Genomic DNA, 26,003 nt, shown 5'->3' with positions numbered 1-26,003 from the left:
GTTTTTTTTAAAAATCATATTGAAGCAAATATGTATTTTCTTTGTCTTAATTAAGCATAAAAATGTGCCAGGGTCCAATTTTTCTCGCCTAAAGACAGCTGGGATAGGCTCCAGCATATCCGCCACTCTTGTGAGGAAAAAGTGGTAGAAAATGAATGAATGAATGTCTATTATTAGTTTTTTTTAATCATATTGAAGCAAATATGTATTTTCTTTGCATTAATTAAGCTTAAAAATGTGCCAGAGTCCACTTTTTCTCGCCTAAAGACAGCTGGGATAGGCTCCAGCATATCCGCGACTCTCGTGAGGAAAAAGCGGTAGAAAATGAATGAATGAATGAATGTTTTGTGCTTGACTATGGCCTATTATTAATTTTAAAAAAATCATATTGAAGCAAATATGTATTTTCTTTGCCTTAATTAAGCTTAAAAATGTGCCAGGGTCCAATTTTTCTCGCCTAAAGACAGCTGGGATAGGCTCCAGCATATCCGCGACTCTATTGAGGATAAGCTGCATCGAAAATGGATGGATATGACACTTTGAAACCCGAGTATGTAACCGAATAAATGCGACATCATCACGTTTTTAATCCTAATACTGAATAAAATGTTTTATGATATTAGTGAATGAATAATAGCTCAGGTAAATTTGCATGTGTGCAATATTTCATCCATCAGTATTAGCGATGCGCAGGTCAACTCGGATCTCCACACACAGCAGCTACCTGCTGAGTGGTAATGCGGAAACGCTGTGTTAGGTGTTTACTACCACAATCAGCACCTTGCATTGCATTGCTTTGCTTTCACGCTAATGCCTGCCAGACCTTTGTGAGTGGCTGGCTAATTAGACAAGCTCCTCCTAACACTTCATTCTGCACCTTTGACTAAGTTAGATAAGAACATGTCAAGTGAAAATTACATAGAGAATTGCTCATTAAAAGTGAACCGAGTCAAAGGCAATGCAGCCACAACATAGCTAATTCGCTTGAGGACTTAATGGGACTTAATCACGCAGCTTTCCCACACGCCAGCTCTTTTTTTTTTTTTCCTGCTTTTATAAGCCCCGCATGAACCTAAGACAAGTGGATAAAATCATTTTGTGTTGAGATTTTATGCAAAAAGCAAGAAACAAAGCACATCTAATTACGCTGAGCATCTGTGTTGGCTGAGCGGTGAGCAGCCTGCTTTTCACTCGGCCCACAATAAAGGCAGCTGATGCCGCACTTTTGCGTTTATATTTTGATATCTCTTCTTAAATCTCGTCATAGATAACAGCGAAATTTGCTAACGTAAGTATTTTTTTTTTCAGATCCTACAGTAGGATGTCCAGGATGTGGCGTTTAAATCTCATGGAAATTAATCTGTTACAACCCGAACTGAAATATACTCTTAGTGAAAGCAATTGCATATAAATTAGGGCTATCAAATGATAAAAAAAAATCTGATTAATCACAGTTTTTAACAAATTAATCATTAGCAACTATGTCGGAAATATGATCATTTTTACTCTATTTAACGAAGCAAAAGATAAACGACAGTACAGGATATATATAAATATATTCATATGTATTAACAGCTCCAAATGAACTGAATATGTCAATCAAGCTAAAAGATACACACAAGTACAAGCACAATTGAAAAAAAAAAATATTTCTATCTATCTAAGGACAAAACTAGTGTCTGTAATAATAGTAGAATATTTATTTTGATCACAACTTTTATTGTGAGCATAATGAGTTGTTGTGTTCACAGACATCACATCATTTAAGGTACTTTTTTTTTTCATTTTAAGTGTTTTAAGTGTAATTTCCAGGAAGAAAATTGTACATCCTTAGTTTTTATAAATTCACTTTTGATATTATTGTTTCAAATGGGGGCTGCACGGCGGTCGAGTGGTTAGCGCGCAGACCTCACAGCTAGGAGACCAGGGTTCAATTCCACCCTCGGCCATCTCTGTGTGGAGTTTGCATGCTCCGGGTACTCCGGTTTCCTCCCACATTCCAAAAACATGCTAGGTTAATTGGCGACTCCAAATTGTCCATAGGTATGAATGTGAGTGTGAATGGTTGTTTGTCTATATGTGCCCTGTGATTGGCTGGCCACCAGTCCAGGGTGTACCCCGCCTCTCGTCCGAAGACAGCGGGGATAGGCTCCAGCACCTGCGTGACATTCCAAAAACATGCTAGGTTAATTTGCGACATTCCAAAAACATGCTAGGTTAATTAGCGACTCCAAATTGTCCATAGGTATGAATGTGAGTGTGAATGGTTGTTTGTCTATATGTGCCCTGTGATTGGCTGGTGATCAGTTTAGGGCAGGGGTGGGCAAACTACGGCCCGGGGGCCACATCCGGCCCGCCAAGTGTTTGAATACGGCCCGTCCGTTCTTTCCAAAGTATTTCATTTAAACTCAACATACGAACTGGCATCATGGCTTGAGCCAACCTTTTGATGGTTTTATCAATTTTGTTATTTGATGTGGTCTGTTGTTTACAAAGTGCTCCTGAAAAAAGGGACACAAGCATAATGATGATAATAATAATGAAAAAAAAAAAAAAAAAATAATAATAATAAATTTTAAAATATTTAAATATAAAATATTTAAATATAAAAATATTTCAATATAAAATATTTCAATATAAATATAAAATAATAAATAATAATAGCAGATTGCATGACACTTTTACAGATACAATAATACCAGGTGGACTGTTACGTGTAAAATATATAGTCTGCCCCCCCCCCCCCCGTTTTGTTAAATCAATGCGGCCCGCGAGTCAAAAAGTTTGCCCACCCCTGGTCTAGGGTGTACCCCGCCTCTCGTCCGAAGACAGCTGGGATAGGCTCCAGCACCGCCCACAACTTTTGTGAGGATAAGCGAATAAGAAAGTGAAGGAATGAATGAATTTAAAAATCAATATGGTCCTAAGAACCAGGAAAAAAAAAAAAACGCTAAATTATTCAGTGATGACTGCAGTTTATTCGAGAGGACAAAGAGAAAGTTGGGTTTTTTTTTCCATACATCACCTGAGTCACTTAGGAAATAATTCAAGCATGGCCGTTTAATTGCCTGTGCAACTTGGCCTTTCCTTTGTTTCCGGGTGGCCAAGTGGTCACGGGGTTGGACGGTCATCATAGTGCGAGTAAAAAAAGAAACAATGGTGTATGTTGTCATGGTGATTGAAAAGCATTTGTCTCATTACTGTATTATTTTATAAAATGATAATTTCTGGCATTCGCTCATTTTAAGTGCTTATGCTTTGATAATCTTCGTTTCGAAAATGCTTCCCGTTGAGACTTTCGGCTGACATTCTTCCTGTACGGCTTTACGGGCATGCATATATTGAAGTTCAAGCTCAGCGTAGCAGTTACCATAGCGACACACGTCCGGCGGTTTGAAAAAGGTTAACCCACAGTAGCTAATGCAAGACCCCGATTCCTGTTTATAGTTAACAACTTTGCGTCTGTGCGCCGCGCCTTTTCATCTCCGCTGACATCTTTTTCAGCGGGGAAAGATCCCGGGAGGCCGTGGCTTTCATGAAAAATGATGTTACAACCGAGGCCGACCGTCTGCACAGAGGCTGAAATTCTGATTCAGAGCTTATTACGGTGACATAGATGAACGTCAAATACTGTTCCTGTCTCATTCTTTATTATAGCATCTCTTCTGGGACAAACGGACGATGAATGCAACTGGGAAAATCCCAAAGCAACTCCGTTTATGTCAAGTTCACCTAAAGTCACGTCAAAGTACACGGTGATGACTTGTTATCAAGTTCAATTACTTGTAACAAATCCACAACAGAGCAAGTCTGTCTTGGAATGGATAGCTTGTCGAGACACTTCTGGGATTTGGGGAACTCCTCCTAAATATTAATATCCACAAATGATTTCCTTATTATTATGTTCTTCTAGCATGTATAAAAAAAAAAAGCACAACAAACACAAGGAGAAACCGATACAGTCCAAGAATCAAGAATTGTCTTTAAAGTTGAGTTATTAGCAAGACACAGTCAGAAAGTTTATTATTATTACGGTGACAAAAATGTTGCCAAAATGTCAGAAATGTTAAGGGGGCTTTATATGTACACCAAGGGGTCTCAAACTCAATTTACTTGGGGGCCACTGGAGCTAGGGTCTGGGCGAGACTGGGTTTTCCCCCCAAAAAATGCATTTATTAAGAACAGAAAAATGTCCTTATACATCATTAATAAGTCCATCATGCTGTGCAACAGGCATGCCCACATTTTTTCTGGGGGAATTCACAGAATCAATGTTTTTTGTTTTTTTTTAATCCATCCAGTGTTTTTCCCTGAGGAAACCAGGATGTATGGTTTGTCCATATGTAGTACCCAAGTTTTACATCTGGAAAATTGACTCAAAAACTACATTTGAGTATTGTGGCCATTATTATTATTATTATTATTTATCTTTATTTACCCAGGCAAGCAATTTAAGAACAAATTCTTATTTACAAATGCAGTCTGAACAAAGAACAAAAGCACTTTGACCAGGGGTCTCAAACATGCGGCCAGCGGGCCAACATTCCACTTCCTAGGCACATTTATTAGAGCCCTCTAGACATGAAATAACACCCCTATAATAACCTTAAAACTTGTATTACAGAATATAGCAGACATAATTAGAGAATGATGTTTTAAATCAGGGGTCTCAAACTCAATTTACTTGGGGGCCACTGGAGCTAGGGTCTGGGTGAGACTGGGCCGCATCAGGTTTTCCAAAAAAAAAACAAAAAAATTTAAAAAACTTTGCTTTGGTTCCAATTTTCTACAAGAAAAGCTCTGATAAAACATTCCACTGTTCTCAAATATCTTACTTTTTATTTTTCTACACAAAATAAGATCAAGAATAAAGAAAATCAATCAATCAGTAATAAATAAATGTAATAATAATAATAATAAAACAGCAAATAATTAAAAATTAAGAAAGCACATATAGTTGGTGGGTAGACAAATTATTTTTTTCAGATTAAAATGAACAAAACATTATTAGAGCCCTGTAGACATGACAAAACACGACTATAGTCACATTTATACTCTTTTTATTTACAACATATTGCGCAACTGCAGGGTCTTGAGACACATGCTAACTCGCAAACTAGAGAGCTAGCGACCTAAACGGTAGCCTCCAAGTTATTTCCTTTAAACTTAAAAAAAAACAAAAACTTACCACTTCCACACGGATAGTGAGGATAACTATTAACAGTTATTTAACCATGAACATGAATCAAACGTAATAATTTTTTCTGGGTACATGACACCATACAGCATCCATATCAAACATTAAACTTTCATATCAAGGCGGGGGACTCAAACTAGTGTCCTGCGGGCCACATTTGGCCCGCGGGCCGCGTGTTTGAGACCACTGATGTACACTCATACACATCAGCATTTTGTTCACGACATGGGTTGTTAGCTTTAAAAAGATGTGCTGTTCTAAAACCGGATAAAAACATGAATAAAATAAAATAATTTAACAAAAAAAAACCCTTTTGAACGCATCATTCAGGGTAATACTCCGACGGAGATCTCCCCCTGAGTTATATGAACACCAAGTTACTTGTACAAGCACCTTAACTCCCCGAGGAAATCACATCTCCAAGTGCGATTAGACATTGGAGTTCAGCTTTTTGTGAAGCAATTTGCACTACAGATGACGGTTTTGTAGCTGCTCTTACTTTTGACACCTGTTGTCACACCGTGGCTCCACCATCTGGCACCCAATAACATTTGAAGAGCAATTCCTGGAGTAGAGCGACAACGGCAACTGAGGGACACATTGTTGCAGCTGCCTCAGCCTTGTAATGAGTTCTGTCACGGATTTGCAGCATTGAACATTTGCACCTTTCTCAGTGGCAGGTCACCACTGAGTTCTTATCAATAATTCATCTCTCAACTCACTGGTATAATAACACATTTCTTATGAGAATCTCTTGCAAATCCTGTCTGCATTGAAATTTCATTTTCAAATATACAATTATTAGTCAAAATTATCCTCACGAGGGTCGCGGGTATACTGGAGCCTATCCCAGTAACCAATCGCAGTGCACAGACAATCATTCACACTCGCATTCATACAATCAAGGAGTCGGGAATTAAGAGGTTTTCTGCAATTTAAACACACTCAAACTACAAAAATACTGTAATTATAAATTTGCAGAAATTCCCTGGAATCAATAGCCACGTTTACATGGACCCAAATATCCAAATATTCCAATTCCATTGGGGTTATTTGCTCAAAAACGGAAAAAGAAAAGAGCATTCTGATTGGTAAAGTTAGCTTCAAAGACCTGGAAGATGGCTCTTGTAGCAAGACAAAAAAGGAGCTACCTTGGCATAAGAGTGTCCCAACTTAACCAGTGTTTTTTTTTTTTTTTTTTTTACATTTTTACATGTCTCTACTCTCTAGAGTACTTCTTGGTCATGTTCATTTTGCAAAAGTACTTCTCACAAGAAAAAACTTTGGTGACCCCTAATATAGATAATTGACTATTCTGGTTGATTATAGCGGCGCATGGAGACACGCCATTGGAATATTCCTTTCCATTTATACCATTGCTTCCGGAAAGCTCATTCGGAAAGAGAAAAACTCCTCATGTAAACGTGGCTAATAACCAACATTACTATATGAGGGATTAATGTACACCGACAGCATTTATTCGACAGCGCTCACACATTCACCAAACCTCCAAACCCCGGCTCGTCACGATACACTTCACCTTCATCACAGAGCTCCATTGAGCTCCATGAGATGCATCCGACCGAGCAAGGCGGGTTCAACACCTTATTTTCCCCACTTTCATGGACCGCCACAACAAGTCAATTACATGAGTGATTTTAACTTTGTTTTTACAAAGGTTTTGCCCTTCCTGATGCAAAATATTTACCGTAATAGATTACTAATGAGGTCCCAGTGCGACACTGAAAAATATTTATTCATCTATTGAGTCCTATTCTTCCTATCTCTTCTTATTCCTCATCTATTTTTTTAACCAATTAATATTAACATCTAAATATTCAGGGGCGGCACGGTGGTCTAGGGTTAGACCAGGGTTCAATTCCACCCTCGGGCATCTCTGTGTGGAGTTTGCATGTTCTCCCCGTGCATGCGTGGGTTTTCTCCGGGTACTCCGGTTTCCTCCCACATTCCAAAAACATGCTAGGTTAATTAGCCACTCCAAATTGTCCATAGGTATGAATGTGAGTGTGAATGGTTGTTTGTCTATATGTGCCCTGTGATTGGCTGGCCACCAGTCTAGGGTGTACCCCGCCTTACGGGGTAGGCTCCAGCACCCCCCCGCGACCCTCGTGAGGAAAAGCGGTAGAAAATGAATGAATGAATCTAAATGCTCAGTCAGGACAAGTTTGCTACCTATTTAGAGTTTTTTTAAATAATTTATAATAATAATATTTCAAAACCATAATTTTCATAATGTGGTCTTGCTCTGAAATTTGAAATATGGTAAAGCAGAAATCCCTGATATAGATCACTGATCTGAAAAAAGTATGGCCTAATACAACAGTAAAATAAAACATTCAGTGGCATTTGGCAGTGGGCTGTATTGCTTCGGTTCTGGTTCAGTGTGCCAGAAAATGGGACGGTGACAAACAAACGAATACAAATAACTGCTATTGCTTCAGAGATTGGGGCTGACCGATCCTGCAAACTAAATGGAACAACACGGTTTGGTTGAGAGCACGGCACAAAGATGATTTTACGTGTTAGAGCAGGGGTCGGGAACCTTTTTGGCTAAGAGAGCCATGAGGACCAGATATTTTAAAATGTGTATCTGTGAGAGCCATATACATTTTTTTAAACATTGAATGCAATAAAATGTGTGCATTTTTATGTAAGACCAACAGTTTTAGATATAATGGGCTCTAATTACGTAGACCAGACACACTACCCCACGCCAATGGGGTGTGGCCAGCACACTTTCGTGAGCAGCGCAGTGTCTAATAATAAATCAAACACTTGTTGCCATTAATACAACTTCTGCTGCTGCATAGTTTTGCACCATACTCCGTACACATATTTCATTCTTTTGGCCATCTTTGTCAGAAGGCTTGGTTCTGAAGCTTTAGCTAGGCGACTATTTGACTAAAGGAGGAAAGTTTGCATTTACATGATGACATCTCAATGACCGAGGTACACTACCGCATTACCCAGTAATAATCGAGTTTTGGTGTTTGACCTGGAAAATATCATCAAGAAAGATGGATATGGTTGGCCGTATTGCAGTAGAAAATAGATGGACGCATTAAAATGCATAAGAAAGTTGTTGATTATTTTTAACAGTGATTTCTGTGATGGTTTACTTTAAAATGTTAGCAAAAATGCATTTTTATTGTGGTAAGAAATGCTTGAGAGCCAGATACAGTCATCAAAAGAGCCCTACCTGGCTCCCGAGCCATAGGTTCCCTACCTCTGTGTTAGAGGAAGATGCTTTCTCAGCAGAAATACAACGTCCATCCAAGCGACAGCATCCCACGGAACCCATGTGTTCATAGTCTTGTAGTGCAGGCACCAAACTGCAAAAAATATCCTGTGATGCTGACTTGCAATGTGTTATAATTTCACATTAATTCCGTCCATAAAATAAGCTTAAATTTACAACAACAGTCCAGATTTTTTTAAACACCAAGTTAATCAATCTTGTGAATGACATGCAGCTTTGCCTTTCCTTCCTTTTTCCATCACCTAAATCAGGGGTGGGCAAACTTTTTGACTAGTGGGCCACGTTGAGTTAACAAAATTGTGCGGGGGTGGGGGGGCAGAACAAATATTTAACACACACACTATTTTACGCTTATAATTCAACAGTCCGCCTTGAAATATTAGTCTAATTTTATTTGTAAAAATGATATACTATCACCTATATGTTCTCATTTCCCTCAAACAATGAAATTAATTATTTTTTTTACTGAATAAGACATCATGTTAAAAGTTGAAATACTCCGAAAGTAACTGGAGGGCCGGATTCAAATGCTTGGTGGGCCGCATGTGGCCCCCGGGCCGCAGTTTGCCCACCCCTGACCTAAATGCACTGGTAATGAGAAAGTATAGCTGGGAAAAAAAAATTGACTGGTCAATTTGATAGAACAGCAGAATTTGAAACAGGCTTCTAAAACCACAGGCATAAAAAAAAAAATCACCCTTGGCTGCTTCAAATAGAGACATCAAAAAAAGCTGGATATGGATTGATCCTACTCAACCACCATAATAGCTCTATTTCTTTGCTGGTTGTCAGTGGGAAGTCTATCAGATGCAAACATTGGGTGGAAGTTTTTTTTTTATTATTTTCACTTGCAGAAACATAATAAATTCATTCATTCATTCATTTTCTACCGCTTTTTCCTCACAAGGGTCGCGGGGGTGCTGGAGCCTATCCCAGCTGTCTTCGGGCGAGAGGCGGGGTACACCCTGGACTGGTCGCCAGCCAATCACAGGGCACATATAGACAAACAACCATTCACACTCACATTCATACCTATGGACAATTTGGAGTGGCTAATTAACCTAGCATGTTTTTGGAATGTGGGAGGAAACCGGAGTACCCGGAGAAAACCCACACATGCACGGGGAGAACATGCAAACTCCACACAGAGATGGCCCGAGGGTGGGAATTGAACCCTGGTCTCCTAGCTGTGAGGTCTGTGCGCTAACCACTAGACCGCCGTGCCGCCCCACATAATAAATTGCTATACAAAAAAAACTTGAGTAGAAACTGCTCATATTGGCCAATAAATATAGGGGAAGAATTCGATTAGCGGCTCTGATTGGTCCACTTAAACGGTGGAGGTTCACTGACACTAAACCATCATATGCAAAAAAAAAAATGTTGCCATATACAGAACAAATATGCAATTAATTAATCAATAATATTCAGTAACATTGGCTGTGGACAAAAGCATTCTTCCCCCAGAAATTAAATCATATATTTCAGCCACAACAGTGCAAATTACTGCATGCTGGAGCCTATCCCAGCTGTCTTCAGCCGAGAGGCGGGGTACACCCTGGACTGGTCACCAGCCAATCACAGGTCACATATAGACAAACAACCATTCACACTCACATTCATACCTATGGACAATTTGGAGTGGCTAATTAACCTAGCATGTTTTTGGAATGTGGGAGGAAACCGGAGTACCCGGAGAAAACCAACGCATGCACGGGGAGAACATGCAACATGCATGCCCACACCAAGCTAAAATCCAACTCTGAACACCCAACTTCAACCCCTGTCCGCCCACGACTCAGGTCCACCCATGGCCCGCTTCCAGGAATGCTCACTCTGCTGTGGTCGGTCACACTCCCGAGTACTCAGGAGGACTTCTGGATAGCTGCCGAACTTTATCGGAGTTGTATACATTCTATACAGAGAAGCGCTTTTGTTCCATTACTTACACAAAATAAATACAATTAAGGCACTTTACTGCTTGCTGTTCTGACTCTTCGACATAACCGAGTAGCGTCGGAAAGGTATTGGGCTTTAGCAACAGTTTGTCGGCTAATCCAGCTGCATGCTGGCCCATGTTCATAAAACAGTACGGTGTAAAAATATTTTTGACTAAAATATTTTTCTTTTGCTGGTCAGAAATCAGGAACTCCAACCACTCATGCCTGATGTTTGCCTCGTTATGAATTGTAAATAAATGTAGCTTTCCCTTACACTCAAAGAAACAGTTCCTGGGTGACAATGCTAACACCGTAAACAGTACGTGGCCTGCGTTGGAAAGGTATTTGGCTTTGGCAACAGTTTGTCGGCTAATCCAGCTGCATGGTGGCCCATGTTCATAAAACAGTCCGGTGTAAAAATATTTTTGACTAAAATATTTTTCTTTTGCTGGTCTGGAATCAGGAACTCCAACCACTCGTGCCTGATGTTTGCCTCGTTATGAATTGTAAATAAATTTAGCTTTCCCTTACACCCAAAGAAACAGTTCCTGGGTGACAATGCTAACACCGTAAACAGTACGTGGCCTGCGTTGGAAAGGTATTTGGCTTTGGCAACAGTTTGTCGGCTAATCCAGCTGCATGGTGGCCCATGTTCATAAAACAGTCCGGTGTAAAAATATTTTTGACTAAAATATTTTTCTTTTGCTGGTCTGGAATCAGGAACTCCAACCACTCGTGCCTGATGTTTGCCTCGTTATGAATTGTAAATAAATTTAGCTTTCCCTTACACCCAAAGAAACAGTTCCTGGGTGACAATGCTAACACCGTAAACAGTACGTGGCCTGCGTTGGAAAGGTATTTGGCTTTGGCAACAGTTTGTCGGCTAATCCAGCTGCATGGTGGCCCATGTTCATAAAACAGTCCGGTGTAAAAATATTTTTGACTAAAATATTTTTCTTTTGCTGGTCTGGAATCAGGAACTCCAACCACTCGTGCCTGATGTTTGCCTCGTTATGAATTGTAAATAAATTTAGCTTTCCCTTACACCCAAAGAAACAGTTCCTGGGTGACAATGCTAACACCGTAAACAGTACGTGGCCTGCGTTGGAAAGGTATTTGGCTTTGGCAACAGTTTGTCGGCTAATCCAGCTGCATGCTGGCCCATGTTCATAAAACAGTCCGGTGTAAAATGCAGTTGACAGATTAAAATATTTTTCTTTTGCTGGTCCGGAATCAGGAACTCCAACCACTCGTGCCTGATGTTTGCCTCGTTGTGAATTGTAAATAAATTTAGCTTTCCCTTACACTCAAAGAAACAGTTCCTGGGTGACAATGCTAACACCGTAAACAGTACGTGGCCTACAACATACGCCCATATAAGGAAGACCGGCACTCTAACCAGAAAAAAACTCTCTGAAACCAAGCGTTTCCAAAGTTCTTTCAGGGCTCACTTCCAAAATGCACAAACCTCATTATCTGAAAGTTTGTCATCATTTAACACGAAAATACAACATTCTAACGACATTGTGTTGTGTGTCAACTACCATAGCAACGCAGATGCAACACAGCTGCCCCCCGTTAAAGAGGTCCGGCAGATTATCCGCTACTAGAAAACATCAACGCCGTTAGTGACGCTGTTACCCCCCCAACACTGTACGACCGAAGGATTAAAAGTGGAGTGCATGGTGTTGAGGCAGTGCCACTGGAGAAATAATCTCCCAGTGCAGATTCTTCTGATAGCCTCTGCTTCTCATTATGCTTGACTTCATTTTCTGTGATGTTGGTCTGCAGGGTCCGCATCTGCACAGCTAAACTGGGAGACTTGGGATATCTTCAAGCCAATATTGCTTTGAAGATTTTCTTTTTTAAAAAAGAGAGCCAAGTAGGGGTGACACCTCTGTGGAAAATATTATGCTAATCGACAAAATGTTAATTAAACCCAAAGGGTTAATTTCTTCTGCTATATCAACCCATTTGGATCTGTCTAAATCACTAAATACCATTCCTGAGAATTATTTGGCAAAATCAGTGTTTCCAAATGTGAAAAATGTATTTCAATTTATTCAAGTTTATTTTCCTTCTCCTTTGAAATGAAATTGCTACAGTTCCACAGCCAAGGATCTCTCTCATCAAGCCACAAAATGACATCAAATGAAATAATCATAATCACCAATCAATTTACTGTACCTATTTTTGGGTCCCCTGGCAGTCAGGGGACTTTGGAATTTACCCTCTTATAGGGCAACAATAGCACTCATCAACTATCAACTTGGTAATGGCAATAATTTTTGGTATTTCAATAATCTTTTTTTCAGATTAAAACATTTACATATCCTCTGATTTCAGCCTCTTAAATATGAATAATTTTTAATTTCGTTACTCATGCATAAACACAAGCCTATTACCTTTTTGTTTTACACAAAAAAAAAAATATGACCAAATATATGTCCATGACCCAAAAGTGGGTTGCAGAGTCTTTTTCTCTGCAGAAAAAAAAAAAACTTGATGTCCGTGAATGCACCTCAAGTTCTTGTCTGAGGGGAAGAACATCGAACGATTGTGGCTCTGTCAGCCAAACCAGTTGAGAACCACTAGTCAAAGGCCGAATCGAAAAAAGAAAATAATCGTTAGTGCAACCCCATAAGCAATAAAACGCTGACACATCCAAGAGAGGTGAATACTTCCGTACCTCCTGTACATCCTATATATGCCTAACTGTAAAAAAAAAGTGATGAATTCTGCAGTTTAAGGGCTTAGACGGTAAAGTTGCGGTGTAAAAAAATTACCTCAAGGTTGCTCTGAAAGTAAAGGTCACAAAGCTTTGCTGTGTCAAAGGATGGTAAAAAAAATTATTTCTTCTGATTTGAAGATGTCATTTGGAACTATCGACAAAGTCAAATCACTTTTGGTTGAGGTGTTATTTACAACCTGCGTTAACCTTGATTAACGATTGTTGGATATATAGTCTCTGCCAAAAAATTTTATTATACTTTTTCCGTTTTTTCTAACCTATAAAGTTTGTTAGTTTACCACAACTCAATACAAAAGGCCGGAAATGAGCATAATCGGTATCCTTTAATGTTGTTTACAAAACATGTTCAGATTGCGGCTAATTTATCATAAGCTAATAAATAAATGCTGCAATTTTTGTTCATAATACACTTAATATCGGACTATGTTTTAACGTTTCTAGATTCACAAGCACCAAAGCTGCTGGGAAGTAGAATGAATCTATTTTAATTAAGTCTCAATGGACATAGTAAAGTAGGCACAATCTATAAAGAATATTACCACACTTTAGTTCCCTGGGCAAAATACTACACATTAAAACAAATATACAGTCCCTTTTAGAAGTCTGCATGTGCTCAATGGTGGAATGATTATACAACATACATTTACTTTATATAACCTCCTATTATCATATAATGTGTGTCATGTAGGTAAACAGAACTTGACAATAATAATAATAATAACGAATAAGGCTATCACATAAAATACGGAAAAGGGGAAGTGCTGTGAATACATTCCAGATACACCGCATAAAAATGTTTTTAAATAAAAGCACTTTAAACAGCCAACAACTGAACACGCATTTACCGTCACTGGACCAGAGAGTCTTTTAAAATTATTTAATAATAAGCTTGCTACAGTGTTGCCTCTATCGCTCTCTCTGGAACTGAAAGAATAATAAAGCAGCCAATACACAAGAGTAATATTAGACTAATGAAAAGCTCTTTCCGTTCCTGGTTGCGGTCCAATTTCGTGTGCTGCCTTGTATCTACTATTTCACAGCACAAAGCTGCAAAATGAAATTCCACTTGTAAAAAAAAAAAATAGAGCAGACTCTCCGATGTGTGCAAGCTTGTGGAGAAAACAATGAGTAAAAGTGAAATGCATTGCATGAAAAATCTGTTCATATATATACAGTAAACCTCGGATATATCGGACTCGGATATATCGGAAATTCGCTCACAACGGACAGATAAAAAAGAATCGATTTTTCTGTAATGCATTTCCAATGTACATATTATGACATCACCGGGTCAGAATTTAATCTGTGAGCTCCCTGTCTCCATGGTACCAGCTCATCAAAATGTCTGATCCACTTGTGGTTCTCTTCCTCATCTCTCAAGCAAACCCAGCAATCACCATCATTATTTACAGCAGAATCTTGAACACCACTGCTGCCTCAACAGCTGTCATTACTTCTATTAGATAGATATATATATATTATCTATCTACAGTAAACCTCGGATATATCGGACTCGGATATATCGGAAATTCGCTCACAACGGACAGATAAAAAAGAACCGATTTTTCTGTAATGCATTTCCAATAAAAATTCATTGCATGTATCGGATTTTTTATAACGGATTTCGCCTATTTCGGACAAAATCTCCAGTCCCGTTCCAATGCATTTCCATGAAATTTCCCTGGCATATATCGGATGGCCGCATCGTGGCGCTCCAATTCGCCGAATCGTGACAGGCCGCTATACGACGTCATTTGCAGCGTTTGCAGCGTTGCCTGCGCGTCCAGGTACATTGGAAACATAGTCAAGGAAGTGCCTTTTTATAACGGATAAAATCCCATTTACGCATATACCGGATATAAATCCCATATATGCGTAAAACGGACATTTTCCGGTATACGCATATAACGGATTTCGCTTATATCGGACAAAACCAGTGGGAACAATTGAATCCGATATATCTGAGGTTTACTGTATATACATAGATATAGATATATTGGGCTGTCAAAGTTAATCCGTTAATGATGCGTTAACGGACGTTTCCTTTAACGGCTGTTAATTTTTTTGACGGGCTATTAACGTGCGCTCCTCCTGTTTGACCCTCGGCCCACACCGTAGTGTGATTGAAGCACGGTAACTCTTTAGCCACAAACTGGAACAAATATTGAGCAAAAATGGAAAAAAGAAAAGAGCATTCTGATTGGTAAAGTTAGCTTCAAAGACCTGGAAGATGGCTCTTGTAGCAAGACAAAAAAGGAGCTACCTTGGCATAAGAGTGTCCCAACTTAACCAGTGTTTTTTTTTTTTTTTTTTTTTACATGTCTCTACTCTCTAGAGTACTTCTTGGCCATGTTCATTTTGCAAAAGTACTTCCCACAAGAAAAAACTTTGGTGACCCAAAGTACATTTAGACATGGGGATCGGTATTGTCAGCTAAAAATCCTGACATTCCTACGTACTTCCGACACACTGCACATTGCTGTTTTGATCAAAAACATTCAGGAACTGCTGAACGTTGTCTTTGATGGTAGTTGAAGTACATAAACCACGTATACATGGACCCAAATATTCCAATTCCATTCGGTTTATTTGCTCAAACGGAAAGAATGTAACCTTTGTATACACCTCATTCCGAAAGATAAGTGCCAATCCGAATGAACATATAATCGGATTCACATGGGTGGAATATTCCTTTCCCCAATCCGATTGAGGTATCTTGTATCCGCCCGAAAGTTTGTTTTTTCGGACTGGACGAACAAAAAACTTGTAATACGGAGTTATTCCAACAAATCGGGGAAGTCGGTATCAGGTGATGTTGATGTTTACGTTTTACTGCGCATGCCCCATTGACTATTCTGTTTGATTATAGCGCCGCATGTAGAGAAAAGATTGGAATATTCCTTTCCATGGATACCATGTTTTTGGAAAAGTCATTCGGAAAAGGTTCCATTCGGAAAGACAAAAGAACTCCAGTCTACAGTCGCATTTAAATGGTTACATAGTTGACATTGGAGCGCTACTCAAGGACAAATGTGTCTGACAAAAACGAACCAAATAACGACGAAGGATCTTATTTATCTTGGTCTTCTCCATGACTACTGCCAAAGTGCCCTTGAGCAAAGCAACTCCGACACAATGTCCTCCCAGTCGAGCATCACGTTTGCCTTATTTGCCTTGATGGAGGCAAGCTCAATAAATTGCAAGCACAGCTCCAGCATACGAAAAGTCAATTGTTGACTGAGGCAGTCGGCCAAACCCAAGAAACCACAGTGAGCCAAAACAAGATACTGTAGATCCCACTCACTCTCACTAGGACAACCACGGCGGCTTGGTGTGTGTTCAAAAGCAGATAGCAGATAGCTCAAGGAAGTGTAGCCATCAGCTCTGATTAAATCCAAGATCCACTAAATCCTGTCACTGATTAATTGGTTCACCTCCCCGGGAAATAAGACTTATTTTTTCTTCCAAAATCACCAAGATTTGAGTCAGCGTGTATGTGACTTGTAGTGAAAAAAATTTAGAGACACTCTTTTAACCTATTTTTTGATAGACCGGTTGCCAGTCAATCATAGGGCATGCCCATATTTCATACTCACATACACTGAGCAATAACTGAGCCCATAAAACGAGTCAACCACAAGACTATCTGTGACTTTTTTTCCGGTTATGACATCACTATTTCAAAAGGTTGTACCTTGAAAATATTTACAGATAAAGACATACTGTAAATGATAAAAATATGTATGAGTATGACCAAATGTAATAAGCACAAATATACTCAAATAATCTATATATTATGACATCACCCGGTCAGAATTTAATCTGTGAGCTCCCTGTCTCCATGGTACCAGCTCATCAAAATGTCTGATCCACTTGTGGTTCTCTTCCTCATCTCTCAAGCAAACCCAGCAATCACCATCATTATTTACTGCGGAATCTTGAACACCACTGCTGCCTCAACAGCTGTCATTACTTCTATTAGATAGATATATATATTATCTATCTACAGTAAACCTCGGATATATCGGAAATTTGCTCACAACGGACAGATAAAAAAGAACCGATTTTTCTGTAATGCATTTCCAATAAAAATTCATTGCATATATCGGATTTTTTTATAACGGATTTCGCCTATTTCGGACAAAATCTCCAGTCCCGTTCCAATGCATTTCCATGAAATTTCCCTCGCATATATCGGATGGCCGCATCGTGGCGCTCCGATTCGCCGAATCGTGACAGGCCGCTATACGACGTCATTTGCAGCGTTTGCAGCGTTGCCTGCGCGTCCAGGTACATTGGAAACATAGTCAAGGAAGTGCCTTTTTATAACGGATAAAATCCCATTTACGCATATACCGGATATAAATCCCATATATGCGTAAAACGGACATTTTCCGGTATACACATATAACGGATTTCGCTTATATCGGACAAAACCAGTGGGAACAATTGAATCCGATATATCCCAGGTTTACTGTATCTATCTATTATGCCTATGAATCATCTCATTCATCCAAGTCATTGTATTTTCAGCTCATATCTATCTTTCTGTTTTCTGTACTTTTTGCAGAGGAGTCGCCTGGGTATCTATCGTACTGTGTATGTAAAACATACATACATACATACATCATACATTATCAGTATACGTGTTAATGCATGATGACAGCATATACATCAAACGATGTTCGAGGTTTTTTGGTCAAAGGGCCTCATTGTCTACATAGGTACCGCCCAATGATGTGCCTTGTTAGCTAGCTCATATTAACTTGTTGTCTTTCGTTAAAATGCAGATTCCAAAAAAGTGCAGTTCCTCTTTAAATTATGTATTATACATTCCTATCCAAGCTGAAAACAGCATCAGTTCATCCATCCTTGTTCTATTCCGCACATGAAACAGCGTCATTTAGTAATTAGCATAGTGTTGAAAAACTGCCGCAAAAATCTAAGCACAAAGTGGTGAGGTATTATTGTACTACTGTTGTTTTAAACATTAATGTTTTATTTTATTTATATCAGGAAATCATGGCAATCCAATAGCTGAAAAAATCAGAGTAGAGAAGTGATTACATGTGTCAGGCCTCTGAAGGCATCATACTTTCTCATATAATTGAAATATGACAAAAATGGCTAAGACATAATAATTCAGCGACTTAAAGACATAAATGTTGTTCCGATGTTGTATTGTTTGTTACAGCTGGAATAGGTGCAGATTCTGGAAGCTCTAGAAAGCTTTCTGTGACAGTTATTGTGTGTAGCCGCTCTATAGGAGTCCACACTTCAATAAAAGGGCCAAAAAATTGGATAATAGGTCCTCTTGATGTTATTGTTGCCAAGGACGACAGCAGACAACACAAAAACTTTATGTTTTGTTATGTAGTATTTCTTGAATTCAATTGCGTTTCTGTTGATCAAAATGCTTGCACTTGAAAGATGAGCCCTGAAAGACGTTTTTGGGGGCTCTTAGAGAGTTTTTTCTAACACCGACATCAATTATGATCCGGATTTCCTTATATGGCCTGCAGATTACCAGTATCCAGAAGTCCTCGGGAGCACTCGGGAGTGTGACCAATCACAGCGCAGTGGGCGTACCTCGAGGAGGGCCAGGAGTGGAGTAAATTAAACAGACCGTTTGGGTCCGAAGCAGGAAGTCCATGGAAACATTGCAAAAAGAGGCTAGAAGTCTTTCTGTGCTGGTTTTTGTGTAGCTGCTCAAGTCCACAACTATGCACTTTAAAAAAAAAAGTCCAAATGTATACCAGTTTAGAGCTCAGTTGTGCAGCATCGGCATGTCAGCTGATTTATTAACCTGCAGTCAATTAATAAATGTCATACTGGCTGAGTCCCACAGGGTGACAGAAGCGTACACTGATAATGGAAGGGGATCCATCATGTCTGCCAGTGAGGACACCGCCACCGCCACTCGAGCTCATGATGTGCGTGACAACGTCAACGGTGGCTAAAAGAGACGACGCAGGGAACATCTGGGAATGATGGTCTACGATAAACGAAGATGCTTGATTAACTTCCATATCATGACGCCGGAACTTGAAATGAATGAATCATTCTCACGCTCCACTGTGAAATTCAATCCATTCAATCCATTACGCCAAGAGATGCGTTCCGAAACTTGGTTTCGAAATAGCATAGGTGCTGACATAAAGGGTTGTAATCAGAACATTCATTCATTCATTCATTCATTTTCTACCGCTTTTTCCTCACGAGGGTCGCGGGGGTGCTGGAGCCTATCCCAGCTGTCTTCGGGCGTAAGGCGGGGTACACCCTGGACTGGTTGCCAGCCAATCACAGGGCACATATAGACAAACAACCATTCACACTCACATTCATACCTATGGACAATTTGGAGTGGCCAATTAACCTAGCATGTTTTTGGAATGTGGGAGGAAACCGGAGTACCCGGAGAAAACCCACGCATTCACGGGGAGAACATGCAAACTCCACACAGAGATGCCCGAGGGTGGAATTGAACCCTGGTCTCCTAGCTGTGAGGTCTGTGCGCTAACCCCTAGACCACCGTGCCGCCCGTAATCAGAACAAAAAACTAAAATTTTGAAAATAAAGTAATAATTAAGTGGCACTGAAATATGCAAAAATTAGGTATTAGCTTGTCCCTCGTTTATTGCAGTTCATTGGTTTCAGACCCGACCACAATAAATTAATTTCCGTGAAGTAGGATTCCTATAAATAAATCAAATATTTCCATTGTTGGAGCATAGAAAATGTGTTGACAACTTCCTACAAACACTTTTTAGAGCCCTCTAGACATAGAATAACACCCCTATAGTCACCTTTGTATCGACTTAATTTGGTAGCATGAGTGTAAACAGAGAAATAAGCCATTTAAAACATAAATAAGACGCATACTTTTGTCTTTTGATGAATCGATTAGTCTTCTGCACGTGTGATTAAGAATCGAGTTTTAGTTGGGAGCATGGCCACAAAAGTAATAACTGTGTTATTAGTATGATTATGATGATGATTATTATTATCGTAAGTGTGTGGGTTACTAGTGACACCAAGTGACCAGTGTAGACTTCAATCCCTTACTCAGTAATTTTAGTTCATTTTGTAATTTTTATGCTCATTCATTAATTTTTGAAAGACCACAATAACGAGCATGCAATGTTTGAACCGCAAAGCGGCGAGGGACATGCGTATGATTGTGTCCCTTGGGTGTATCTACCCTCAAAGTACCATTAACAGCTGAAACGAACCATCCATAAAGTCGCATTTGAGGAAGGAGCCGGTGTGAGAGAAGATGGCATCCATCGAGGAAGCTGCCGACGAGGAAGAGGCGAGATGAGCACCCTTCCCTATCATGTGACGTGCCAAGTCGATAACCTGTCTCAACAAAGGAACCTCATCATCACTAAAGAGTTCCTCCAGATGATATCATGCTGATCATCAGCAGATGATCTACGTAAGGGATGATTGCCAACACACAGGCTCAAAAATCCTCTGGGTTGTGACAATGGAAGCTGCAACATTGCTCACAATATTTCCTTAGGACAGGGGTCTCAAACTCAATTTACTTGGGGGCCACTGGAGCTCGGGTCTGGGTGAGACTGGGCCGCATCAGGTTTTCCAAAAAAAACAAAAAAAACGCATTTATTAAAAAAAAATAAAAATTTTTTACTTTGCCTTGGTTCCAATTTTCTACAAGAATAGATGAAAAATAAATAAACAAATCAATCAATCAGTAATAAATAAATAAATATAATAATAATAATAAAACGGCAAATAATAAAAACTTAAGAAAGCACATATAGTTGGTGGGTAGACAAATGATTTTTTTCAGATGAAAATGAACAAAGCATTATTAGAGCCCTGTAGACATGACAAAACACGACTATAGTCACATTTATACTCTTTTTATTTACAACATATTGCGCAACTGCAGGGTCTTGAGACACATGCTAACTCGCAAACTAGAGAGCTAGCGACCTAAACGGTAGCCTTCGAGTTATTTCCTTTCAACTTAAATAGCCAAAAACTTACCACTTCCACACGGATAGGGAGGATAACTATTAACAGTTATTTAACCTTTAACATGAACATGAATCAAACGTATGAATTTTTTCTGGGTACATGATACCATACAGCATCCATATCAAACTTGCGCGGGCCGCACTAACATTAAACTTTCATATCAAGGCGGGGGCCTCAAAGTAGTGTCCTGCGGGCCACATTTGGCCCGCGGGCCGCATGTTTGAGACCCCCTGCCTTAGTATGAAATATGCATTGTGAGCACCATAAACGACCTCAAGAAACGACTGAGTTCAGCTGTACCAATGTCAATAGTCGGGGAAATTTGGGGGGTTTTGAGACCCCCAAAAGAGGGAAATATTGAGAAATTAATCTTACTGCACTCCAACGGCACAAAAGAAGAGGTTAACATAACTTTTTTTTTCTCCCTCAAACTGCAGATGTGCCTTTGAACAGATTCTCGGTACTCCACAATGATATTTACCTACATGTCGTACATGCATGGCATTGAAAATACTTATCCAAAAAAATATTTTCCAGCCAAAAGATGATGCCTTAATAGAATTCCCCTTGAACACACACACAAATACTCCATATTCATTTTATACTACACAGCATGCTGAGTATAGCTTTACCTTGGGTCTTTGAAGTCGTGGTCCAGACGGAGATGAAAACAGGCTATTTCAGCTGCAGGAGGGAATACATGACAAGTATCCATCCGGCTGTCAGATGTGATGACAGAAAAAAGGGGCAATTTGCAGTAAAAGCTGAAAACCCGTCCTTTGCCGGCATACAGTAAGATGTTTGATTTAGAAATTGCATTTATAAGCCAAAAAGTGATTTTTTTCATGCAAATTAATTCAGTCATAATGATCCAAGACCTCTATCAAAGGACACTGTTTTCCTAATATGTCATGTATGGGAGGGGGCTAGGGGGTGGGGGGGGGGTAGTGCTCATTTTCACCTCCTGTAATAAGCAAGTGGAAATAAATGTAATCACTGCATTTTGCTGTGTCCTGTGATATCATTCCTCCTTATTGCTTTTTACGCCATCCGCCTCCAAGGCCACCATCAGAATCTCATTTGATCATATTTACAGTCACTATGGCTTCCAACTACAGAGGCGCTAAAAGGCAATTACTACTCAAGTATCCGTCTGCAAAAAGAGAACCGCACAAGACATTCTCGCAAAACTGTAGTAGCTTCCTGTCTGGGCTGTGGCTGACATATAAGATCTTGCCCGGCCCCTATGAGCATGTTTTGGTACATTTCCAAGGCTTGATTATGACAAACATGACTTTTGAAAGAGCCACTCGTAAAAAAAAGTTACATTTCCATGTTTTCTCCTGATTTTGGATCAACATTTGCAATAAAAGTGACCAAAAATTGCAGTTACAGTGTTATTATATTAAGTTCCAGAACCACCTCGCTTTAAGCCACTCCCAAAAAGAGTTAAATTTCCATGTTTTCCCCTGATTTTGGATCAACATTTGCAATTAAAGTGACCAAAAATTGCAGTTACAGCGTTATTATATTTGATTAAGTTCCAGAACCACCTCGCTTTAAGCCACTCCCAAAAAGAGTTAAATTTCAATATTTTTCCCCTGATTTTGGATCAACATTTGCAATAAAAGTGACCAAACATTGCAGTTACAGTGTTATTATATTTGATTAAGTTCCAGAACCACCTCGCTTTAAGCCACTCCCAAAAAGAGTAAAATTTCCACGTTTTCCCCTGATTTTGGATCAACATTTACAATAAAAGTGACCAGAAATTGCAGTTACAGTGTTATTATATTTGATTAAGTTCCAGAACCAACTCGCTTTAAGCCACTCACAAAAAGAGTTAAATTTCCATGTTTTCCTCTGATTTTGGATCAACATTTGCAATTAAAGTGAGCAAAAATTGCAGTTACAGTGTTATAATATTTGATTCAGTTCCAGAACCACCTCGCTTTAAAGCCACCCCCAAAAAGAGTTAAATTTCCATGTTTTCCCCTGATTTTGGATCAACATTTGCAATAAAAGTGACAAAAAACTGCAGTTACAGTGTTATTATATTTAATTAACTTCCAGAACCACCTCGCTTTAAGCCACTCCCAAAAAGAGTAAAATTTCCATGTTTTCCCCTGATTTTGGATCAACATTTGCAATAAAAGTGACCAAAAATTGCAGATACAGCGTTATTATATTTGATTAAGTTCCAGAACCACCTCGCTTTAAGCCACTCCCAAAAAGAGTTACATTTCCATCTTTTCCCCTGATTTTGGATCAACATTTGCAATAAAAGTGGCCAAAAATTGCAGTTACAGCGTTATTATATTTGATTAAGTTCCAGAACCACCTCGCTTTAAGCCACTCCCACAAAGAGTTACATTTCCATGTTTTCCCCTGATTTTGGATCAACATTTGCAATTAAAGTGACCAAAAATTGCAGTTACAGTGTTATTATATTTGATGAAGTTCCAGAACCACCTCGCTTTAAGCCACTCCCAAAAAGAGTTACATTTCCATGTTTTCCCTTGATTTTGGATCAACATTTGCAATTAAAGTGACCAAAAATTGCAGTTACAGCGTTATTATATTTGATTAAGTTCCAGAACCACCTCGCTTTAAGCCACTCCCAAAAAGAGTTACATTTCCATATTTTTCCCCTGATTTTGGATCAACATTTGCAATAAAAGTGAGTAAAAATTGCAGTTACAGCGTTATTATATTTGATTAAGTTCCAGAACCACCTCGCTTTAAGCCACTCCCAAAAAGAGTTAAATTTCCATGTTTTCCCCTGATTTTGGATCAACATTTGCAATTAAAGTGCCCAAAAATTGCAGTTACAGCGTTATTATATTTGATTAAGTTCCAGAACCACCTCGCTTTAAGCCACTCCCAAAAAGAGTTAAATTTCCATGTTTTCCCCTGATTTTGGATCAACATTTGCAATTAAAGTGACCAAAAATTGCAGTTACCGTGTTATTATATTTGATTAAGTTCCACAACCACCTCGCTTTAAGCCACTCCCAAAAAGAGTTACATTTCCATGTTTTCCCCTGATTTTGGATCAACATTTACAATTAAAGTGACCAGAAATTGCAGTTACAGCGTTATTATATTTGATTAAGTTCCAGAACCACCTCGCTTTAAGCCACTCCCAAAAAGAGTAAAATTTCCATGTTTTCTTCTGATTTTGGATCAACATTTGCAATAAAAGTGAGCAAAAATTAAAGTTACAGTGTTATAATATTTGATTAACTTCCAGAACCACCTCGCTTTAAGCCACTCCCAAAAAGAGTTACATTTCAATCTTTTCCCCTGATTTTGGATCAACATTTGCAATTAAAGTGAACAAAAATTGCAGTTACAGCGTTATTATATTTGATTAAGTTCCAGAACCACCTCGCTTTAAGCCACTCCCAGAAAGAGTTACATTTCCATGTTTTCCCCTGATTTTGGATCAACATTTGCAATAAAAGTGACCAGAAATTGCAGTTACAGTGTTATTATATTTGATTAACTTCCAGAACCACCTCGCTTTAAGCCACTCCCAAAAAGAGTTAAATTTCCATATTTTCCCCCTGATTTTGGATCAACATTTACAATTAAAGTGAGCAAAAATTGCAGTTACTGTGTTATAATATTTGATTCAGTTCCAGAACCACAAAAAGAGTTAAATTTCAATATTTTTCCCCTGATTTTGGATCAACATTTGCAATAAAAGTGACAAAAAACTGCAGTTACAGTGTTATTATATTTAATTAACTTCCAGAACCACCTCGCTTTAAGCCACTCCCAAAAAGAGTTAAATTTCCATGTTTTCCCCCTGATTTTGGATCAACATTTGCAATAAAAGTGAGTAAAAATTGCAGTTACAGCGTTATTATATTTGATTAAGTTCCAGAACCACCTCGCTTTAAGCCACTCCCAAAAAGAGTTACATTTCCATATTTTTCCACTGATTTTGGATCAACTTTTGCAATTAAAGTGACCAAAAACTGCAGTTACAGTGTTATAATATTTGATTAAGTTCCAGAACCACCTCGCTTTAAGCCACTCCCTAAAAGCGTTACATTTCCATGTTTTCCCTTGATTTTGGATCAACATTTGCAATTAAAGTGACCAAAAATTGCAGTTACAGCGTTATTATATTTGAGTAAGTTCCAGAACCACCTCGCTTTAAGCCACTCCCAAAAAGAGTTACATTTCCAGGTTTTCCCCTGATTTTGGATCAACATTTGCAATAAAAGTGACCAAAAATTGCAGTTACAGTGTTATTATATTTGATGAAGTTCCAGAACCACCTCGCTTTAAGCCACTCCCAAAAAGAGTTAAATTTCCATGTTTTCCCCCTGATTTTGGATCAACATTTGCAATAAAAGTGAGCAAAAATTGCAGTTACAGTGTTATTATATTTGATTAAGTTCCAGAACCACCTCGCTTTAAAGCCACCCCCAAAAAGAGTTAAATTTCCATGTTTTCCCCTGATTTTGGATCAACATTTGCAATAAAAGTGACAAAAAACTGCAGTTACAGTGTTATTATATTTAATTAACTTCCAGAACCACCTCGCTTTAAGCCACTCCCAAAAAGAGTTAAATTTCCATGTTTTCCCCTGATTTTGGATCAACATTTGCAATAAAAGTGACCAGAAATTGCAGTTACAGTGTTATTATATTTGATTAACTTCCAGAACCACCTCGCTTTAAGCCACTCCCAAAAAGAGTTAAATTTCCATATTTTCCCCCTGATTTTGGATCAACATTTACAATTAAAGTGAGCAAAAACTGCAGTTACTGTGTTATAATATTTGATGAAGTTCCAGAACCACCTCGCTTT

At 38.9% G+C, this 26,003-nt stretch overlaps 1 protein-coding gene across 7 annotated transcripts in view; it reads right to left on the bottom strand.

The window, feature by feature from the left end:
* Positions 1 to 26,003, bottom strand: part of unc5db (unc-5 netrin receptor Db) — a 230,153-nt gene that overhangs the window by 186,828 nt on the left and 17,322 nt on the right. The window lies entirely within an intron of this gene.

This window comes from Doryrhamphus excisus, chromosome 4 (genome assembly GCF_030265055.1).
Source record: "Doryrhamphus excisus isolate RoL2022-K1 chromosome 4, RoL_Dexc_1.0, whole genome shotgun sequence".
Lineage (NCBI taxonomy): Eukaryota > Metazoa > Chordata > Actinopteri > Syngnathiformes > Syngnathidae > Doryrhamphus > Doryrhamphus excisus.
Note: the sequence above shows the minus strand (reverse complement) of the source record. Positions and strands in the feature narration are given on the sequence as shown.